The sequence below is a fragment of the Puma concolor genome, chromosome C1, assembly GCF_028749965.1.
Source record: "Puma concolor isolate L17-30 chromosome C1, mPumCon1.1.hap2, whole genome shotgun sequence".
NCBI classification, from domain to species: domain Eukaryota; kingdom Metazoa; phylum Chordata; class Mammalia; order Carnivora; family Felidae; genus Puma; species Puma concolor.
Window position 1 is genome coordinate 196,044,534 of NC_141674.1, and position 19,091 is coordinate 196,063,624.

Consider the following 19,091-nt stretch of genomic DNA (forward strand, 5'->3'; position numbering starts at 1 on the left):
ATTTTGGAATTTATCATAACATCCAAGGCTCTAAGTACTAATAATTTATTTCCCCTGGTCATCTTATACTTTAAAAGAATAAGGTATCACTTTCCACTTTCAGCTGGAGCACACGAGTCACAAAGGCACTTATGCACTGGTGTGTTTCCAGCTTAAAAAGGTGATGCAAACAGCATCTACATGAAACTTCAAAAAAACTGAAACTATTGCCCAGAAGACCAACAGTGATTCCACACTGACTCAAGTACCAAAACACAGAGCTTTTTATTTCTTGACTTTTTAACTAACCTTAAAATATAAGGCAGCTTTTAAAATTGAAAACCGGTTTCATTTTAAAAATTGAATCTTTAGGGGCGCCTGGGTGGCGCAGTCGGTTAAGCGTCCAACTTCAGCCAGGTCACAATCTCGCGGTCCGTGAGTTCGAGCCCAGCGTCAGGCTCTGGGCTGATGGCTCAGAGCTTGGAGCGTGTTTCCGATTCTGTGTCTCCCTCTCTCTCTGCCCCTCCCCCGTTCATGCTCTGTCTCTCTCTGTCCCAAAAATAAATAAACGTTGAAAAAAAAATTTAAAAAATTGAATCTTTAATGTTGTTATTCATACATCTCAGAAAATTAAAAGACTAAGAAATAAGTTACCAAAAAATATATATGTTTTTGGATTTCCATTGCTCCCTGGGTACCAGATTATCCATATTGTGTGTATTACTGATGTGGACTCATTGTCAAAATTTGCAGCTGGAAGATAGGGGTGCCAAACAATAGCCTTTGTAAGATCTTTAACCATCTCCCTGCTAGGAAAAGTTTAGATTACATCCAAAATGAAAGAGAATACTGAGGAGTAGAATTTAGGGCATTTTGCTATTTTTGTTGTTGTTGTTGTTGTTGTTTTATTTTAGAATACAGTTTTAAAAGCATAACTGCAGTCAGATATGCACTGAGTTCATATCCAATAGTTTAATCTACTATTAATACATTTAATCTACTATGAATTTTGGCTTTCTAATTTATAACACGGGCATAACAGTAACTACCTCAGAGTTGCTGTGAAGATTAAATAAGTTAATGTAAATACATGCTCAAAAAAAGTGTTTCGTCTTTAGCAAGTCCCTGATAGAAATTCCTCATTATTATCTGTAGAGATTCACGGGAGCAAGTCCTTATAGAGGCCATCTGAACCCAGTTTAGGAGTAAGGACATCTGCTCCCCCTTCCTCCCTTTCCCTTTCTCAAGCTCTGAAATCAGTCCAAGGCTCTGCAGACCATGTTCATGTTAACATACTTATGGGCATACCCTCTTCTGGATGCTGGCTGTGCTGTTCCAAAATTCTTTTTTTTAATGCTTATTTATTTATTTTGAAAGAGAGAGAGAGAGAGAGAGAGAGAGAATCCCAAGCAGACTCCGCACTATCAGCACAGAGCTCAACACCGGGCTCCATCCCTTGTGAGATCATAACCTGAGCCAAAATCAAGAGTTGGACACTCAACCAACTGAGCCCCTCAGGTGCCCCATGTCCCCAGATTCTTGATAGAGGTTTTGGTTTCTAATCAAGATAAAGCCCTTTGAGAGCTAAAGTAATGTTGCGCTTATCTGACATAAACAGGTGTCTCACCTTATGGTTGCTTGGCAGTTGAAAGAATAAGCTTTTATCTGGGGCTCCAAGTTCACAAGCATCAAGTACAAAACTCACATTAGTTGATATAAATAAGATAAAAATGATGAGGGCAACATTATAATTTTACGAGCAATATTTGTAGATTTTATTTAAAGTATATATCCTAAGTACAATCTTGGAATCCTCTTTCTGTCTTCGTTTCTGTTCATTCTTAACAGTCATAGTGTAACAAAAGAGTTAATCTTAAAATGTTTGAGTAGAGCAGTACTTTTTTCTGGATATTACATGTTATAACTGATTATAGCTAATGAGGAAAGAATACTAAGAAAGGAAAAATGAACAGAAAAATAAAAGGAAATAAAGTAAGTCATGTTCTTTAAAAAATATGTTTTGTAATTTTAGCATAATCTTTAATTATAAAGGACATTGTGGTAATTCACTACACTTGTTATTGGCACAAATTCATATTGACACATAGTTTGGCCACTTCACCCCCTTTTTTGGAACCCCTGTTGCTTTCATTAGCACAAGAGATAAATACCTTTGCAATTAGTGAGCAATTTATCTCCTCCCTCTTTCTTTCTTTTCTTCCTTCCTTCCTTCCTTCCTTCCTTCCTTCCTTCTCTCTTCTTTCTTTTTTTCTTTCTTTCTTTCTTTCTTTCTTTCTTTCTTTCTCTCTCTCTCTCTCTCTCTCTCTCTCTCTCTCTCTCTCTCTCTCTTTTGTGGCATTATTTTTTCAAGATGTATTCCATGAACCAGTAGCATCAGAATCATCTGAGGTGTTACACAGTGGGTTCTTGGGCCATCTCCAGACTTCTAAATCAACACACAATGGTGAAACCTAGCATTTTATTTTATTTTATTTTTTTTTAAATTTTTTTTTTTCCAACGTTTATTTATTTTTGGGACAGAGAGAGACAGAGCATGAACGGGGGAGGGGCAGAGAGAGAGGGAGACACAGAATCGGAAACAGGCTCCAGGCTCTGAGCCATCAGCCCAGAGCCTGACGCGGGGCTCGGACTCACGCACCGCGAGATCGTGACCTGGTTGAAGTCGGACGCTTAACCGACTGCGCCACCCAGGCGCCCCGAAACCTAGCATTTTAGCACAACTCTGTGGAATCCAGAACAAATGTTGGGAACCGCAGCCATGTTCTCCACTTTCACAGTCTCTGCCCCATAGATGGTATTGGGAGGAGTGAGGGCAAGATCTCACTTCATAACCTTGCAGAATCTCGGGTTTGATAACCTTTTGTTGTTGGTGGTGATGATGGTGGTGGTGTTCTGAACCACAGGTCCAAAGAATTGAGTTCTTCATGATCTTCATTTTTAGGGGTACATCATCATCAGAAAATGAAAGTTCCTTTCTTGATTCACATTATTTAAAATTTTTCTTGGGGCGCCTGGGTGGCGCAGTCGGTTAAGCGTCCGACTTCAGCCAGGTCACGATCTCGCGGTCCGTGAGTTTGAGCCCCGCGTCAGGCTCTGGGCTGATGGCTCAGAGCCTGGAGCCTGTTTCCGATTCTGTGTCTCCCTCTCTCTCTGCTCCTCCCCCGTTCATGCTCTGTCTCTCTCTGTCCCAAAAATAAATAAACGTTGAAAAAAAAAAAATTTTTTTTAAAAAATAAAAATAAAAAAAAAATAAAATTTTTCTTTTAATCTCTGACCTCCACTTCCATTTGCCTCCCTCATATACTTGGTTGATGCATATCTGTCTTGGCAGAGATGATGTTCTATTTATGCCTTTTCCATTCAATATTGTTGTATGTTTACTTACTTCAAAGCTTCTAAAAGCTGTGCAGGACTCCGGGACTTCTTCTATCTCCTTTGACTTGTCCATATGCCTCACTGTGAGCACCTCAGTTTTCTTCAACTCTTGTGGCATCATGAACAATGAATTCAACCACCTCACACACATTCACCACTTGTAATCAGGCTTCAAGAATACTCTCACCATTTCCCTTTATCTGTTATTAAATCCAGACTTTAAAAATTATTTTTCATTGATAGTATCCTAACAAGCTGTCTGGATAACATGTATTGGAAGGAATTGCAAACTTAATGGAAAATGCCTTTAAATTGCATTGTAGAATGAGTTATATCTGAATTACCTTTAATCATGTAATTCCAGCCTCTGATTTATAAGGTCTTTTTGAAAATGAGTCATAGGTAAGATATCCTAACAACAAAGCTGTTTTCTTTTTCTTATATTTGTCATACAATCTTGGATCTTTCTCTCTGGAGACTTTAGCTCTTTATGAACTCTAAGTTACCTAGAATGTGTAACAGAAAGTCACAAATCTATTCTCACTAGTACAAAACACAAGTCCTATGCTAGAGGTCATTATTTCTCAATGAAATATGCAATATTAACATAAAGGTTATGGTATCAGGGACTCTTGATCAAAGTGCTATCTTTGAATCTCTTGTCTGGCTGCACGGATGTTGGAAAGAAAGTTTTTCTGAGCAAAGATATTTTATGTAAGTAATCAAGCATTTAACCTAAAGAAGAATGCAGCCAGCCAGTCAATAGTGATGAAATACTCTTTGTTTTTCACTCTCCCTCACTCAGAGACTGCTGACTGTTCACCTCTAGGCCATAGGCATTTTGAGGGTGACATTGTCTCTTTCCGAGATAATCCTCATGATAGGATACACTTAATTTATGCTATTGATGGGACGGCTTCTGAACTGAACTGATTTGCATATCATCAATATACGTAAGTCCTGAGTAGAGGGCCAGCCATCCAAATTAAAATATTCCCTGTCAAGGACATGCTGTGTCTAGCAAATTCTAGAGTAATGCTGATTGCAGGTGGTTGGTGAATATTGATGCTGTTCAAGATTTATAAGGCTTCATTGGAGGGCCAATGAAACTTAAGATTTCTTTAGAACAATGTCCCTGTTTAAAACAACTCTTGTTCGGACCCAGCTGGGCATTCAGTAATGCCAGCCACTGAATAAGATCTTTCAAGTGCCTCAGCCCGTCTCACCTGTCAGACTGGCTCACTGGTTTATAAATGAAACCCTATTTGCTTCCAAAGTTCTTGATCTTCCAACTTTTCTCTACCCTTCTCCCATATTCTTACTTTTCCTTCTGATTTGAGTGTCTTAACCCTTCTAGCACATGTCATCAGTTTTTATTTACTTTTTTTCTTCAGATGCTGCACAAATAGCACTGGGTCAAGGTCAGCATGTCTATGCTATTTTATTACTTTCGCTCCTCTTCACTCCCCTTTCCAAAGTTTTTCCCTGTTGTAAAATAAATTTCTCTTTTGTTGCACTTGGCTTTTAATGGAATGCCTTGCCAATTTCTCAAAGGTTTCCCTTTTTGCAGTCCTTATGCATTTAACAAAGGCTTTACTTCCCCATCTCCAATCAGCAAATCAATCAATCATACATTCTACTGGGGATTTCCAAATTAACATTTGAAATTATAACAGAGTTATAATCAACCATTGCCATCTAGAAAAACCTGTCATTGAGGTACCACCTGTTCTTTTCTAATGTGGCATCTATGTGCTCACAGGTGTTTCAGCAGAAGGTATCTGGAAGCTGGGCATTCTTTTTTTTTTAATTTTTAAATGTTTATTCATTTTTGAGAGACACAAAGAGACAGAGGGTAAGCAGGGGAGGGGCAGAAAGAGAGGAAGACATAGAATCTGAAGCAGGCTCCAGGCTCTGAGCTTCATCACAGAGCCCAATGTGTGGCTCGAACCCACAAACAGTGAGATCATGACCTGAGCCAAGGTTGGACATGTAACTGACTGAGCCACCCAGGTGCCCCTGTAAGCTGGGCATTCTATTCCCTTGTCTTTATTTCTTTAGTTCTAGTGAGTTCAAAATAAATAGATACCATGCTATAGTATTATGTGTAGTGAAAACAATAGCTATATATTTTTCTCCCCGTTTCCAGTTACATTTTTTTCTGAGTCAGCACCCAAGACACACATTATTTATTCTGCACCAATGTAAGAAGAATCTATAGATATTGTAGAAAGAAAATGCTATAAAACACATCAAGCCTGCCCTTAACTGAAGTGAAACCAAAGGCTTCGGTAGAGAAAAGTTGTCCAAATGATTGATTCCTTACCTATTTTCCTGTTTTCTTGACCATGTTCCCCATGACTTTGGGGTAGAAGGAGAAGAAAGAATTGAAAAGGGATAGACAAAGCATAGAGAATGGGAGAGGAAACACACACACACACACACACACACACACACACACACACACACACACACACACACAACAAGAGTGTAACAGTTTAAGAAAAAAGTTAGTGTTCTCAGGGATGTGGTAATTTCTCTCACAGACAGATTCATTGGCCCGGATACTTAACAATGGCTACTTCTGCAAAGATCATGTTCTTTCAATCCATTTGAAAAATAAGTTATAATAGATGGATGATATCTGGAAAAAAAACTGAGGTTTTTCCCCAAAATATTAAATAAAACATTCTTATTTCTTTAATTATATGTTTGCTATTAGAAGCAAAAGGGAGGAAAGCCACAGAATTGTGGAAAATGATAGTATAAATATAATGTAATTTCAGACATTGTCATATAGAATTCTTCCCACATGAACCCCTTCTAGCCAACTTGATGGTACTGTTGAGAAAGAATGTCCATATATAGACATGGATCATATCTAATATTTCCTTTTAATTTAAAAACCAATATGTCTTTTATCTAGAGTCTTTTGTAGCTTAGAAATCTGATAGGATGAAACATAAAAGTATTCCTGCTCTCCATTCGAGTTCCCCTCTCTTTTCACAAGGGGTTTGATATCCGTAATCTATGTTCTCTAGCTCCAATCAATAGGAGGATTTAGGACTTTCGTGCACATTTAGGTATATCAGTGGATTTATTCTAAACATTCAAAGTGTGTGTTGTTCTGGCAAACTGTTTTATTTAAACAATGTACAAATAAACACTCATATCACCAGTAAATTCTCTTCTCATCTCTGATGTACCCTTGGTAGAAGGACTGGAAGAAGAGGAAAGATAAGGACTAAAAAACTTTATATACATTTCCTGGTGGCTGTTACCCCAGGGTATACTGTCCCCTAAACAGCAAAGAAAATAAGTATGGATTTCATAAATTTTTGGAATGTGGATTTTAGCTATTCACAGAATATATATATTTTTTAATATATGCATTTTCGAGAAGCATTCCACATATGCTGTTGCATTTATGAAGCCATCACAGTAGATGTTTTATGAATTGACCTGGAAATATTTAATGCTGGAAGAAAATACTATAAGAGCTTGTAAAATTTAAACCTTTTCAGAATAATCTGGTACTAATGTTAAGGTTAAAGACTGCCTAATTCATATGGATTGGCCTCTCAAATACCGCTAACTCTCCAGTTCTATGAAGTTGCCAAGTATTGAAGAAATGAGAAAGGTTTACAATATTGAGATAATGATCTTGAAATCTAGAAAAGCAATGAACAAAATAACTTCTTTTAGCATTTTTCAAAAAGAAATCGGAATTTTAGAACTAATGTCATGCAATGTAGCATTTGATTTTGTAGCATTTGACTTTGTGCCATTATTTATTCTTCCATTAAATTCTAATGGTCCCATTTGTGGAGATGTTCAATCAAATAAAGGTTCATTTCCGGCTTCCAGGAAGATCAGCCAAGAAATCCATAACTCCTGAAGATGATTCTGCTTGGCAGACTGTTAAATGAAACTTTTCATTGAGAATTCCTCAACACCAAATCTCATAATTTTCTTTCATGACTTCCCATTTTCTCCTAATAATATAGATTCCCTATAGGCTGATTGTATACAGTGAAAGAAAGCAGTTTGCATCAACTTTTAGGTGATTGGAAAGCTAAACATGCAAGTTATAACTAAGGATTCACAAGCATGTACAAAAGTTGCAAGAAGAAGTTTTGTCAAAATAAATAATAAACACATAGACAGATAACTATTTGTAAAAATTTAAATTGTGAGATGCACTTAAAATGGCTACAAATGTGTCATAGATGAAAAGCCTAAAATGTGTATATTTAAATAACCAAGACACAAAAATAAATAAAATCATTGCACCATGTATTTTGTCAAATGATTTCTGAAATTAGTGATTTCCACCAATTTTGCCAACTGTTTCAACTCAGACTTCAGATTTTTATGAGGTCATTCATCCTTTTTATATGAGTCTTAGTGTTATAATTTCAGTCATCCATTCATGCATACATGAGCTCAAGGAGTATTTATTATGTGCTGATTATGTACCAGGCCTAAGAACCTGCGGATATTAGTGAACAAAAGAGGCAGAGTTTTGCTTTTCTGGGGCCCACAAATGAATGAGGAGAGACAGACCACAAAGAATAAGCATAAAAAATATGTAAGTTATATAGTATATTAGGAAATGATAAGTATTCTGCCAAATGCAATAATGGAGACTGGGAATGGGAATTGCAGATTGCAATGGTCACATTAAGCCTCACTGAGAAGATAATATTTGAGGAAGGGCTTGATGGAGGCAATGGAGTTATTTGGAAGAAAAGTATCCCGCACCTTAACTGTAGATAAATTTAAGTTAATTTAAACAAGGCATGCATTGGCATATGATATTGGTGTCATGTTTTCTGATGTAACCTTTGTGGTTAACCATGGTATTCAATTATTTCTAACTTGATATAATAAAATGGAAATAGTAATTGGCTATGTAAAACAAGTATTTTACCATTATAATCTAGAGTTAAAAAAATTTTTTTTAATCTTTATTTACTTTTGAGAGAGAGGGAGGCAGAGTGCAGGCGGGGGAAGAACAGAGAGAGAGGGAGACACAGAATCCACAGCAGGCTCCAGGCTCTGAGCTATTAGCATAGAGCCTGATGAGGGGCTCAAACTCACAAACCATGAGACCATGACCTGAGCTGAAGTCAGACACTTAACCGACTGAGCCACCCAAGCACCCCTGTAATCTATATTTTTAAGACATATGTTAATTTCAACAAGAGGTTAAAAATATGCACAGTAAACCCAAATTATCAATGAAGTTCTTAAAAACCACGTGAGCATATATCTCACGCATGTCACTCTGTCAAGATTAGACCAGATAGATAGTAGATAAAATTACAGTGTCTTCCTTAACTATAGGAATGCTTGTGTTTCCTCATTTATATATGAACTGATGGAGGGGCGCCTGGGTGGCGCAGTCGGTTAAGCGTCCGACTTCAGCCAGGTCACGATCTCGCGGTCCGTGAGTTCGAGCCCCGCGTCGGGCTCTGGGCTGATGGCTCAGAGCCTGGAGCCTGTTTCCGATTCTGTGTCTCCCTCTCTCTCTGCCCCTCCCCCGTTCATGCTCTGTCTCTCTCTGTCCCAAAAATAAATAAAAAAACGTTGAAAAAAAAAGCTTATATATGAACTGATGGAAACTGAAATAATTCTGAAAGTAAATTTTTTTATTTCTAAGACTATCTCTTTTATGCACACTTAGAGTAGTATAGTCTGTCTTAAAGTACCTGACCTAGAAAAATGAAAAATTATTATTTCTATGTTCAGTTTAGCTCATTCTTCTGATAACACCTTAGAATTGTTAAGGTGGATTACAAATAATTAACTCAGAAGTCCAGGGATTGAATTTCTGCTTCACCACTTACCGGCTGTGTGCTCGGCATATAACTAAACCTAATTGGACTCTTACCTCTATTGTAAAGTGGAGGTTCATAACTCTCAGAGTTGTGAAATAAAACAATGTTCTATTTATTTATTTTTTAATGTTTTATTTATTTTTTAGAGAGAGACAGAGAGCGAATGGAGAGGGCAGAAAGAGAGGGAGACAGAATCGAAGTAGGCTCCAGGCTCTGAGCTGTCAGCACAGAGCCCGACACGGGGCTTGAACTCACGAACTGTGAGATCATGACCTGAGCTGAAGTCAGACACTTAACCAACTGAGCCACCCAGGCGCCCCTAAATAAAACAATGTGTTCAAAGAGGTTGGCACATTATAGGTACTTAATCATTTATATTACAATTGTGTCTTATGCTTTTTAATTGGTCAATATTAGAATAAATAAATGAATATAAACAACATAAGACTAGCCCAAGGCCATATATAATATCAGTCATTATAGCATCATGGTGATTTTGTTTTATTTTATTTTATTTGGTATCAGGGTGATTCTGAGAAAGCAAAGTGTGTACTGGAGCTGTTCTGGAAGCCTTTTATAAAAGAGGGCAGAACATTAAATGGACAAAACAGGAAGTCTAAGATTTTGGTTGGTGGCAAAGAAGTAGATGATTTTGAAGAAAACTAGTGACTATGCTGGGTGTCAATGGGCAAGGGATTTGCGTGAAAGGGACAGTATAAAAGGCACCTCACCTGTCCATGCTTTGGTCATCACAGTGTAGTTGAGTAGGTATTGCTATAGACAAGTATTTTCCCATGTTACTAAATTTCTAAGATACACATTTTACTATACAGTTTTTTTAGTTCACTGTTTCCTATTTATTTGTTAAAAGCCCATGTGAAATGTTGTTGCAGTTCGTTTATTTAACAAACACATAATACTCATAGGGCCTTCATTTATGAGGCCATGGTTCCACACCTGAGTATGTATGTTCATACCAGAACCCTTTGCAGAATGTTCTCTGTGGATCCTAAAATGTGCTATAAACAGAATTTCTAAACCATTGGCTTCATAGTATTTTATTGCTATTGTTATTATTATTGAGGTATAATATACCTTAATAAAGCACATGCATCACGATTGTACACCCCCCTCAACATGTCACAGCCACCCATGTCAAGACGCATTGTACTTCTTCTTAGTCAGTACTACCCTTTATCTTAATCCCCATAGAGGTAAACGCTATTCTGACTTCTATTTCTGAACATTAGTTTTGTCTGTTCTTGAATTGCATATAAATGGAGTAAAACAGTATGTCCTCTTTTGTGTCTGTATCTTTTACTTATCATTATGCCTATGAGATTCATCAGTGTACTTGCATGTAACAGTAATCCTTTTTTATTCTTTATTTTTTTCACTGTGCTAATCCATTGTATGAATATACTGTAACAGCTTCTACTATTGTTGAGCATTTGAGTGGTTTCTAATTTCATGATGTTATGAATAAAGCTACTAAGAACATTTCCAAAAACGTATTTAGATAGGCATATGTATTCAGTTCTCTTGAGTATATACCTAGAAATGGAATTAGTGGCTGATGAGGTAGACTTACATTTTACTTTACTAAGTCTTGCCAAAGAAGTTTCAAAAGGGTCTATACTAGCTTGTTCTCCCACCAGCAGTGGGTTAGAGTTTCAGTTGTTCTGCCATTATAGTTTTCAGTACCTGGAGAATTTTATTCCCAACATAGTTCTTCAAGTGTAATGAGATTATAACTTGATGAATTGAACTAGCAATTATTTTTCAGAATTGAAGTTCACATAACACTGTTTTGCAAAAAGAAGTTTAGTTCTGTTTACTTTGATGAAAGTATATGAGCAGAATAGAACTTGGGGTAACTGTCATTTCCTAAGCCTCGGTGGTGATGGCATACACAACTTAAATATGGCCTTTAAGCTAGCTATTTCACTAAATAGCAGTCAGACTGTATTTTGGGTGCTGACAATTGGAAAAACTTCTCTTTCCTTTCTCTATTTACATCATCTTTTTTTGGCTTCACCTTAATGAGTGAAATAAGAGTACTAATGGAATAAAGAAAAACAAGAGCATATCATTTTTGAAACTGCCTGTGAAAAATTGCCAGTGAAATATGAATATTTCTGAGGTTAAAAATGGTGCATAACCCAAAAATAATTTGAAATGTATTTTGTGCTTATATTTGGATAAGAATATAACTGAATTTTAGGAAAAAAAATCACCACACTAAGATTTAAAATGAAATTGTGAAGCCAAACTCTGATCCTGATGACTCAGAGGATTAAAACATGATACAAGAGCAAACGGAAAGTAGTCCAGTTATGTTGCCTTACTCCTCACCCTACTTGCTTAGAATATATTCATCCTTCCCAGTATGGGTCAAGTCTAATCAAAATCACAGTGAACATGGCAAAGATGACTGTAGGTGACCCATATGTAAGTATGCTCTTTGCTTCTTTATAAACATACTCCATTTCTGATTCACTCTATCTAAATTCAGTGAAAATACTAAGTATCTTGGCTTAAAAGTTTTTATTTATTTATTTTTTATTTATTTTTTTTTTTATTTATTTTTGGGACAGAGAGAGAGAGACAGAGCATGAATGGGGGAGGGGCAGAGAGAGAGGGAGACACAGAATCAGAAACAGGCTCCAGGCTCTGAGCCATCAGCCCAGAGCCCGACGCGGGGCTCGAACTCACGGACCGCGAGATCGTGACCTGGCTGAAGTCGGACGCTTAACCGACTGCGCCACCCAGGCGCCCCAAAAGTTTTTATTTTTAAAAATTTTAAATTTTCTTTTTATTTGAGAGAGAGAGAGAGAGAGAAAGAGAATATCTTAAGAAGGCTCCACTCTCAGTGCAGGGCTGGATACGGGGCTAAATCCCACAATCCTGGGATCATGACCTGAGCTGAAATCAAGAGTTGGATGGTCAACTGACTGAGCCACTGGGCGCCCCTAAAATTTTTTCTACTGGGTTGTATGTGAAGAGACAATTAATATAAATATTAAAAAAGGTGAATAATTATGGAAGTTGAGGCCTGAAAAATATCAATCTGTTTTCAAGTTTTGGATAAGTAAAAATCCAGCTCAGTAGCATAGAGTACCTAGTGAAAGTCAGTGAAAGATGAAGCACACAACAAGCTGATGAATGTAGTTCATCCTCTTTAATCATAACAAGAAGAATTTAGGGGCAAGAGTCAAGTGATTTAAAGATTTTATTGCGGGGGAAGGGATTTTTATCCTTCTATAATAAGTTTGCCCATTATCTGCTCTCAAAATCCTATATATGAATTTCTCAATATATTGTTTATTTATTTTTTATAAAGATAATTCAGCTTTGTTTATGTTAATAATTTTTATAGTTTGCTATGAAAACAAAAGAACATCATGTGAGTAATTTACGTAAATGTGTCCTTTGGGTGCTTAGGGATTGTCTTTTACCTCCCAACCAGTTATTCATCCCATAAATCAGGAATCCCCTAGAACATATGTCTTGCACTGCTGATATTACATTGAATCTGTTTGCCTAGGCATTTTTAAGAAATGAAATCCAGAGACTTACTGTAGAATTTGTCAAAGAATTCAAGAAACATTTCTAGAAGATTTTCAGATCCTCACATGAATCATAGAGCCTCATGGCCTTAAAAGCAATCAGTAGTATTGGGGCCTATGCTTCTCATAATTTGTAATATTCTGGAAAGTGTCACATATTGAATTTGAAACTTGTCATATTTTATTTAGTGGCTATTGAAGACTTGCCTTTGCCTAGAGACTGGGACATTTTGTACAGTTCTCTACTCAGTTCGGCTTCCTTTTTATGACTTCTCCAGGTATCGTTGAACAATATGAAATTGCTATTTTATAGGTTAAAAGGTAATGGAATTTCAACATTTCATATAATTCAGACAGATACACTAATTGTGACACTTTTCTTTCTTTTTGTTTTTTGTCGGACCACAGTGTACTTTTTTTTTTTACATTAACACATGTTTTTTGAATCTTTATAAACAACTGAAGCATCCATTAACCATATCTACTGACGCTTCATGAGCAGTTTGGTTACCTCTGATTAGCATAAACTCAATCTGCTGCCAAAACACCCAAGTTTTCTAGACTTTCTTTGAAGGAGGACACCCTGGAAGTAGCATTTCCCCAGGTTTTCCGGGCATTCGAGTCACCTGGAGTACACAGGCTTCAGGCCCATTCCATGGAAATCCTGACTCAGTAGGTCTGTCTTAAGGCAGGCAGGGTGCTGGGACACGGAGTCTGACCACAGGATACTTTTGTGTGGACAAAATTTGTTCAAAGAAGAGATGCCATCTGTGATAAATAAGGCAAAACAGTGTTCAGTGAATTTGGACGTTATATAATTTGTAAGATACTCAGATATCTGCTTATATTTAGAATGACAAATTTCAGAGTATAAGGTAAAAGTATAATTATTATTTCTATTGTTAATTTTTTTAAGTGCCAAGTATAGTAATTATAGTCAATTTATAAAAAGCTACTTCAAGGGCGCATGACTGGCTCAGCCGGTAGAGCATGTGACTCTTGATCTGGGGCTTGTGGGTCCGAGCCCCACGTTGGATGTAGAGATTACTTAAAAATAAAATCTTAGGGGCGCCTGGGTGGCGCAGTCGGTTAAGCGTCCGACTTCAGCCAGGTCACAATCTCGCGGTCCGTGAGTTCGAGCCCCGCGTCGGGCTCTGGGCTGATGGCTCAGAGCCTGGAGCCTGTTTCTGATTCTGTGTCTCCCTCTCTCTCTGCCCCTCCCCCGTTCATGCTCTGTCTCTCTCTGTCCCAAAAATAAAAAATAAAACGTTGAAAAAAAAATTAAAAAAAAAAATAAAATAAAATCTTAGAATTGTTTTTAAATTAAAAAAAAATTAGCCACTCTGGAAAACAGTGTGGAGGTTCCTCAAAAAATTAAGAATAGATCTACCCTATGACCCAGCAATAGCACTGCTAGGAATTTACCCAAGGGATACAGGAGTGCTGATGCATAGGGGCACTTGTACCCCAATGTTTATAGCAGCACTCTCAACAATAGCCAAATTATGGAAAGAGCCTAAATGTCCATCAACTGACGAAAGGATAAAGAAGTTGTGGTTTCTATATACAATGGAATACTACTTGGCAATGAGAAAGAATGAAATATGGCCTTTTGTAGCAACATGGATGGAACTGGAGAGTGTTAGGCTAAGTGAAATAAATCATACAGAGAAAGACAGATACCATATGTTTTCACTCTTATGTGGATCCTGAGAAACTCAACAGAAGACCTGGGGGAAGGTCTTCTGGGGGGAGAAGGGGGGAAGGGAAGTTACAGAGAGGGAAGGAGACAAACCTAAGAGACTCTTAAATACTGAGAATAAACTGAGGGTTGATGAGGGGTAGGGGGGAGGGGAAAGTGGGTGATGGGCAATGAGGAGGGCACCTGTTGGGATGAGCACTGGGTATTGTATGGAAATCAATTTGACAATAAATTTCATATTAAAAAATAATAAAAAATACATTTAAAAAATTAAAAGACATTTCTAAGCATTTTGGCCATAAGGCAGTATTGATTTATTAACTATTCTAATTTTATTTAAATAATCTAAAGATTAAATGTTAGCATATTTAACACCAATAGAAGTATTATTTATCAAACAATCTCTGTCTTAGCATTTAAGAGCTGATAATCCTGTGCTAGGAACATTGGAGAATTCAAAGAAAGCAGGAGACAAGTCCCTATGTTAAATAAATGTATATCCTTTAATGGAAATAACAAAAAATATTGATTCCATGGGAGAAATGATTTATAATACAAATAAAATACAATATTCATAAGGAAGACTGAATATATGGAACAAGGAAATCAATATAGAACACAAAGAATTTTCTTGTGCTTAAATGCTTCAATTCATCTGCTAATGTGATTTTCACATTTACTCATTAAATATATATATATTTGAATGTTACTATGTTCCCAGCCACTGTTTTGGGTGCTTTGGATACACCAGTGTGTATCCCATACGTGTGGGATACATGTATCCCAAACGTGTAAAGATGATTTCCCTCACAGAACTAGCAGAATGAGGCAGGTAGTAAATAATAACATAATAAATACAGGTTTATGGTGTGATAGAAAGTGGTAAGTGCTGTGGAAAAAGGGAAGCAGGAGCAGGGACGAAGGCTGTGGGAGACATGGTTGCAGTTTTCATCATAGTAGTCAGGAAAGCCCTGGCTGGGAAGATGATATGTGAGCAAAGGCTTCAAGGAGGTAAGGAAGAAATACCTCCATTATTCATTCCTAAAGAACTCCAAGAGTGATACACAAATATACACACCACTGTATCTAGGGAGTAAAACTAAGGGTCTTCCAGAAGAGCCATAGGGCTAAGCTAACTGAATTTGGGGATGCAGTTAAATCAGATTCTTAACCATCAGGATCTGAGATGAAGTAGATTTTAACAGACGGGCAGAGACAAAGTGTGTCATCAAAGGTAGAAAATGAAGTGTTAGCTTAATTTCCTGCTTACTTTTATGTCCTCTCCACTATAGTTGAAGTTCCTGGAGAAGGAAATGTTGTTTTTCCCCCATACCTATCAAGTGTTTGAAATATATGTCTGTATGTCATCAAAATTGGTTAAACTGATGAATGGTACTAAGCGAAGGTCTAGAATATTGTCAAAGAGAAAAAAGGGAAGGAAAGCAATACAGTTTAGGCTCATAAGCACAAATATAAAAAATATAAAATGTCATGAAAGGCTCTCAATTATCTGCCATCTTGTGGTCTTAGAATAGAATTAAAGAGAAGAATTACAAATATAGTGCTTAGTATACAATGCACATGCTAAAGTAATAGTTGCTTCCATCCACTAACAAATGAAAAGAAAAAAAAAAAGAAAAAGAATCTACCAATTCATTCTCAATGACAAAGCAAATATTCTCAACTATTAAATGACTCCTAAAGAGTCCTAAATATTTTTGAAGCTGTGCTATTTTTTTAGACTGACCAGGACCATTATGTATACTTTATAAGATTCTGACAAAATATTTCTGTTTGAAGAAATGACAATCTTATGCATCTTTTTTTTGTGCTTAGAAGTTAACAATATATTATCAACAATTAATATATTAAGACATTTCTTTAAAAAAATAACTTTAGTGTCCAAATCACTAGAGAAAAATAGACGATTAACAGAAAGATCATATTTAAGAAACACTTTTTGGAGGAGAAGATGTCTACCCACTATGTAAGGTTAACTGAAATCTGAACTCTCTCGTAATCTTACTAGGGTGATCATATTTTAAATGTTATTTCTTTATTTTGTAGTTGACATACTGGGGGCAGAGGACAACAGTAATGACAGCAACTGTATTTCAGACATCAGAAAAATCAAACTGATCCTACCTATGGATGAGTTAACCTAAAAGCAATGAGTTATAAGAACTGAATATTGAAAGAACATTTTATGAAGGAAATAAACACAGTAAAACAGCAAGGTCAAAATCCTAATCACAATTTTTGCTGACTCAGAAAGATTTTAACAAATATTGCGCCCCCCAGTGGTGGTTTTTGAGTGAAAGATCTCTTAATTTTTTTTTTTTTTTTTTTAACTTGGGCTCCCAGTTTTCCAGTTTCATTATTTTGGGTAACTTCATGAAACTACACAAAGTAGGGGGAACCTTGGGAAAACAGCTGAGTTTGCCCGATTTCATGCTTGCAGAAAGAACAATGCCTGCCGGGGATGATAGAGTGCCTAGTATATGATGATTAAGTTCAGGCTCAACAAGATAGGTTCACAAAAGGGTAATCATGCTGGATTCATCTGGTTGTCGGGCTGGAAATGAAAGAAAAGCAGTGACATAATTACCCCAGATTCTTCAGACCCCCAATACAGTACAGCACAGCTATTAAGCAAGACGCGTCTCAGAATTATTGGAACATATTTTAAAGAGGAAGATCACTGCTTTAGCAAGTAAAGGAAAGCTTACAAAATCAAAGACAAAGGATGTTTCTGGAATCGCTTTTGCTTGCAAACAGAACGGGACAGAGCAGGGCATGAAAATCACTTGCTGAAAGAATTAAAGCAGGGCACCTGAGATAGGAAACTGGGATGGTATTTCTGCTGGATCTCCACCCTGCTTTGTGACCTTGGTCAGATTCCCTGGGCTTCTGCTTCCTCACCTATGAGACAAAGGGTGTGGACTAGGTTGAGTGGTGTCTGTGAATCCAGAATATGGACAGAAGCAAGGAGAAGTAGGAACCATGTCGTACAAAAGAACCGTAATTTGAATATTTATGAAAGCAAAATTAGCTAGTGATCGAAAAGTGGAGAAGAAAGGTGGCTAATGGAGGATGTAAATTAATCTTAATGCGTTCAAAATAGAATGTAAAACCGATAGAGACAGTTCTTTCCAGAAGGCAAAGGATGAAGCATATCCCTTGGTCTCTAAATTTCCTCCACTGGAGTCTCCTCTTTTCTCTATCATCACCTTATTTTTCTCAGTACTTTCTGTTTCCGGTAACCATGGTGATGCTCCCTCCTGGCAACCTCCTTCAGAGCCAGCCCTTTTGGTATAGATCGAATTTTGTTCTATTCACTGATGCAGGAAGCTAACAGTGCTATAAAAATTAATTTATTTATTAACATTTTCCCCAGCTCTTTTGTCCAGGCAATAAATTCAGGGAATTATTCCACATGCAACCTCCCTACATAAAGGGCACCGTAAAACAGGGATAGTCAACTGTTCATTTCAGTTGCTAACATAAAGGGGATACTGATTATGCCAGAGATTCAGTTCCCTGCCTTGGCCCTTGGGGACGGTAAAGTCCCAGTACTCAAGCTCCTTGCCACTTCCTTTTGCTTCTGTATGTAAACGGAATAAAATAGATTGCCCACAGAAATCACACATCAACCCTGGTTTTCCAGTCCTCTTTGTTTTTTTGCGGTATCCTCTCTTGTAAGGAAAAATTGCCAAGTGTGTAATTATCACAGTTAAAAGGGGATTGAATTTCCCCTCTGAAAATACAAATACATATATGCATTTTTCTATTGGGCACAGTTATTTATTTTGGAATAGAAGTAAGCAATATGTGATACTGAGTTTTTAAAATATTGCAATTAGCAGCCAATGACAAAACATCAAACAACCTCTGATGTCATTAATGCAGATAATAAAAATTCCCATAAACTACCATTTAGTCATGTCCAGTTTGTGTAGCCAGATTTATTTGTAATCCTATATGCCGGGAAACTGCCTCTCTATTTAAGCAGTGTGTGTGTGTGTGTGTGTGTGTGTGTGTGTGTCTGGCATTAACACAAAGGAGACCAGACGATGACATTCATAGGCTTATAGACTCGACTCCTGGGGACACACTTGGATGGAGGCAATTAAAATGCCTGTCAGGCATTTGATACCAGAAGCCCCTATGGTAAACCGCTAAATCATAAGCCAGGGCTGCATCTTATTGTCAGTGAATGATGGCGGAGCTGGGTGGCTTGTCATCATTCTCGAAAATTCTGAGGCTAGTGAGCTCTCTCTCCCTCTCCCACTCGCCTTATTTTCCTTTTCGCCACTGCGGGGACTTTTTCTAATTTGCAGCTTCCCTTTCCCCGACACACACAGACAGGAGCTGGTGGCTTGCAGACTGCGTCTGTCTGGAGCTAGAGAGCTGGAGCCAGCCCGTAGAGATAATGCTCCGGGAGAAGGATTCTGCAGCAATCCTCAAAGGCTAGACTTGGGTGGTATCGCTGCCTATTCACTGGTAATGGTTTGGGTTTTTTGGTTTTTTTTTTTTTAATTTTATTTTGTTCTATTTTTAATTCATTTTTCAAAGGATCTGCTTGATGGGATCTCAAAGTAA

At 37.3% G+C, this 19,091-nt stretch overlaps 1 protein-coding gene across 24 annotated transcripts in view; it reads left to right on the forward strand.

Annotated features, from left to right (window-relative positions):
- Positions 1-18,689: 18,689 nt before the first annotated feature.
- MAP2 (microtubule associated protein 2) overlaps positions 18,690-19,091 on the forward strand; it is a 141,275-nt gene continuing 140,873 nt past the window's right edge. For 10 of the 24 annotated variants that reach the window (XM_086719490.1, XM_086719493.1, XM_086719500.1 and 7 more), the window contains exon 1: positions 18,690-18,992. The gene's annotated coding sequence lies outside the window, so the exon portion shown is untranslated. The remainder of the gene's footprint in view (positions 18,993-19,091) is intronic. The other 14 variants (XM_086719498.1, XM_025934483.2, XM_086719499.1 and 11 more) reach the window with 6 other exon arrangements.